Here is a 5,000-nt window from a genome sequence, read left to right as displayed (position 1 = left end):
TAAGAACAAACATTTTTCGTTCGTCAAGACGTGCAGTAGAATCATATTTTTGCACGCAGTGCGTAGCAAAAGGGTGGCTTTAGTGGCAAAATGTCCACTGGCCAAGGGGCCATGATGGACTCTAGACAACCATAAACCATAAATTTTTCGTTCATTAACCTTCAGGAAGTTGTCTCAACATGTGTTGCAGCCCAACCTCACTGCAAGAACTTATCGGAATTAGAGCTGCATACAAACGCAACTAAATATGTGAAACAAGATACAGATGTATCAAAAATCATTTCACAACAAAAAAAAAAATCCGGATGGATCAATTGGGGAACTTTTTAATATCTTGATCATAAGGACCATTTTCTTCACGCGCGACTTCCCCGGTCTTGTTTTTTTTGACAGTGCCGGTGCCAACAAGTGCAGATCCTCTTTCTTCTCAAATTAGATTGAAAAATTTTTGCCGGGTACAATGGACCATAGAGGTTCATGGACTGAAAGAAAATACTGAACGTCATTGATTTTAACTGAGGTTACTGTCATTTGCTGAGATGAGGCAAGAAAGAAAGATTTTATAAAGGTAATTTTCGTAAAATATTCTTCAAAGTTACGTGATAAGTGTGGATCGCTGATCTTAAATCACTTCAGTTCACTTGTGCATATTTCCCCAGGTACCACATATATTCCAGCCGTGAAATTAGTTAATAACCCAAGAAACTTTTCTGCTGAGATTTTTAAACTGTATGTAGTTCAATTAAAACATTTATATTAACCTGTGTGAGACCCTTTTTTTATGAGTTCATTGGTACTACTTTTTTTATGCTCTGAAATATGCATATATATATATAGATATTATATATATATATATATAATATAGTATATAATATCATATATAATATATATATATATATATTATTGATATGTTGTGGTGTGTGTGTGTGTGTGTGTGTGTGTGTGTGTGTGTGTGTATGTGTGTGTGTGTTTGTGTGTGTGTTTTGTGTTGTGTTTGGTGCGCGTACAGGATAGAAAACTACTCGATAAGAGTTCAGGAAAGGGAACGCCCTGTGGTGGAAAATTGTCCGCAGATTTCCAAAAAGAAGACCTGCGATGCTTCTCTTGCGGCGCTTCGCCCGCCTAACATTATTTACCTTTAGTTCTTACCTTTACATATATGACTACGACTTTTAATTATCCTTACCGGAGCTGCATCTCCTGTGATCCCATGGTTTATAATACCAATATCGTACACAAGACGTTCCCTTTAATCAAGACAGTAACATATACACGTAACACACACAACACACAACGCACGCACACACACTACGTACATAAGTATTCAAAAGATTGTTCCTATCTTTTACACAAGGATGAACAGCTTGGCTCTGCATTGGTTCGCCTCTTAAACTTGTTCCGTTTTGAGAGCAGTGGGTTGCGTGGAGAGGCTATTGTGTGTGTTCCAATGTAAGTGCGTGGGCTATATTTATTGAGTTCGAGAATGTGGTCGTATAAACCATGGGATCTGGCTGTTGCAGTGTGTTGTACGTTTAATGAGTGTGTCTGTGTTGGGATTATTTTTAAGAGCTTATGTGTGTTTTATATGAATATGGAATCGCAGTGTATAGTTATACAACCTCAATATATGTATATATATAGTATATAATATATATATATAATATATATATTATATAATATATATATTACACACACACATATATAACATATATATACATATATTATATATATTATATATAATATATATATGTTTTATATAATATATATATTATATATATATATTATAATTATATATATAATATATATATTATATATATATATATATATATATACATATATGTGATGTTTGTATAACTGTATCACTGCGATTCCTATTCAATAAAACACACATAGCTCTTAAATATATCCCAACACAGACGCACTCATAAACGAAACCACGCACAGACATGTTTTATACAGACACATTCCTCGAACTCATAAATATAGCCACCGGCACTTACATGGAACACCCAATAGCCTTCTCACGCAACCCACTGTTCTCAAAACGGAACAGCTTAAGAAGGCGAACAATGCAGAGCCAGCTTGTTTCATCTCTTGTGTAAAAGATAGGAACATCTTTGAATACTTATGTACGTAAGTGTGGTGTGCGTTGCGTGTGTGTGTGTGTGTAACGTGTAATATGTACTGTCTGAGTAAGGAACTGTCTGGTACCTAACTGTTGTGGGTCTTAATCAACCATGGGAGTCCAGGAGATGCACCTCCGTTTTAAGGATAATTAAAAGTCGCTAGTCTTTATGTAAAGGTAAGACTAAGGTTAAATAATGTAGGAGAGCGCAGCGCAAGAGAAGCTCGCAGTCTTCTCTTTTGGAAATTCTGCGGACATTTTCCACCACATGCGTTCCCCTTTCCTGACCTCTTATCGAGTACGTTCTATTTCTGTACGCGCACACAACACACACACAAACACACACCAAACACACACACACATACACCACCACACACCACACACACACCCACACACACCCACACATATATATTATAGATTATATATATATATTATATATATTATATATATTATATATATATATATATTATATATATATATATAGGCATATTTCAGAGCATAAAAAAGTAGTACCAATGAACTCTTAACAGGCTCACACAGTTAATATAATGGTTTTATTGACTACATACAGTTTAAATCTCAGCAGAAAAAGTTTCTTGGGTTTACTAATTTCACGGCTTGATATATGTGGTAATGGGAATATGCACAAGTGTGTGAACTGAAGTGATTTAAGATCAGCTGATCCACACTTTATACGTAACTTTTGAAGAATATTTTACGAAATTACCTTTATAAATCTCTTTCTTGCCTTCATCTCAGCATTGATCAGTAACCTCAGTTAAAATCAACTGACGTTCAGTATTTTCTTCATTCCATTGAACCTCTCTTGTGCGCATTGTACCCGGCAAATATTTTCAAATCTTTAATTTTTGAGAAAGAGGCTCTTGCACTTGTTGGCACGGCCACTGTCAAAAAACAATATCTCGGGGAAGTGCGTGATAAAAATGGTCTCTATGATTCAATATATTAAATTTCCCCAATTGATCTCAATCCTGATTTTTTTTTGTGTAAATGATTTTGATACATCTGTAATCTTTGTTCACATATTTTAGTTGCGTCGTATGCAGCTCTAATTCCATAAGTTCTGCAGTGAGGTTGGCTGCAACACAGTGTTTGATAGACAACTTCATGAAGGTTATGAACGGATTTATGGTTTTATGGTGTCTTAGAGTCCATCATGGGCCCCCTTGGCCAGTGACATTTTGCCACTAAAGCCACCCTATTGGCTACGCCACTGCTTGCCAAAATATGATTCTACTGCGACGTCTTGACGAACGAAAATGTTGGTCTTAAAAAGTAGAACAAAAAATACACGGCATATAGTGCATAACAATGCAGTTTTGATAAGTAATGAAAACATTCAACTTTTGATAGGAAATATAAAATATGTATACACATATTAATTAGCGATACAGCGAATTAGCAAGTTTTTCCCACTAGTAATATCGTTCAATGTGTAACCTAACTCATCCAGTTACAGATAGTACTAACTAAGATCATTTTTCACATTTCGTGAGAATTTACTGTCATGGTTTGTTTTTCTCTCAGTAGTATATTTACCCCTCTGTGTAAGAACAAACTACGATACAAGATGGCCACATTTGCATCGTGTCTGAGAATGGCACGAAGTCAGCAGTAGTATGATATATTAACCAGCATGACCAATATAATTGGTTTGTCATTAATTTTGATGGAGTTGGGAAGTAACTCCATTCAGATAGTTAATTGAAGGGTTGGCAGAGTGGTGGAGATCAGACAAAAACCTGGGGGGAAGACTGGTGGATCAAGTAGAATGGAGGAAATGTGAAGTGGATTAGAATGAATGTATCGTGGAGAAACCGACGTTTTAGAAGTTGAAAGTGAGAAGGATTACTTAAACACGGAAAGAGTAGAGGAACCAGAAATAGATCAGTAATAAAAAGTATATAATATATCATAAAAAATAATAAACAATAATAAAATAAAAGACATTTATGGGAATAACAAGGACGGCAAAGCTATGCCATCAAAACAAGAAGAAAAAAAAATATTATTATTTTTACATCCTCTTATCTTGTGACGTCACAGCACAGTTGTCACCATCTTGGGTAGTGGGTAGAGCCACCTGGCACCTGTGTGGCGTGTTGGCATTGTTGTAAAAGTGCGTATGTGAGTCGCGTTTGTGCTTGTATCTGTATGGCTGTGTGTATGTGTGTGTAAGGTTTTTTGTGTCTATTTCTGTTGCATTTTAGGTATAACTCTCTGTGTGTTTCCCTTCTCATTTGTGTGTGCATTAAGTTAATGTTTTTAACATATATGTGTATTTCTGCTTGCATTTTTGTGTCGGATTGTGATGGTATTATATTTGCCTATGTAGTTCTGTGATGTGTATTCCTTTATGATGCGAGTGCCTTTAATGTTTGAGTGTGTAATTATTTTAAAACGCGTTTTTTATTTTCAAGCACACCGTCTATGTGATGTACGGTTTGCCACTGATTATATCAAACAGCAGATCTTGATACATCAGGATGTTTTTCGGATAATGGCCTCAGCCGTCGATGCAGCAATAGCCACACCATTTGACTGATAACTTGGACGGTGGAAATAAATGATTTCTGTGCAAACCCGGTAGCTGTACTCTTATTACCCCGGCCCCTCTACCAGAGAGCTACGTCTGCAGCACTGATACTGACGCCCTATCTCTCCCTTGAGGGGAAAGGAAAGTAATCCAACAGAACCACCATCTCCCCGTCTCCTTTCTTAGGTATTTTGGGTCAAGCCACGGGCCTTGGTTCGCAGACTGAATCCATTCAGACCGCGATGATATTGATCCCACAGCCAAAAGATTTTCCACCTAGATTTTCAGGCTCAGACATGTCAGATTTCATCTTTACGG

The sequence above is a fragment of the Penaeus monodon genome, chromosome 41 (genome assembly GCF_015228065.2).
Source record: "Penaeus monodon isolate SGIC_2016 chromosome 41, NSTDA_Pmon_1, whole genome shotgun sequence".
In the NCBI taxonomy this organism is placed as follows: Eukaryota; Metazoa; Arthropoda; class Malacostraca; order Decapoda; family Penaeidae; genus Penaeus; species Penaeus monodon.
Note: the sequence above shows the minus strand (reverse complement) of the source record.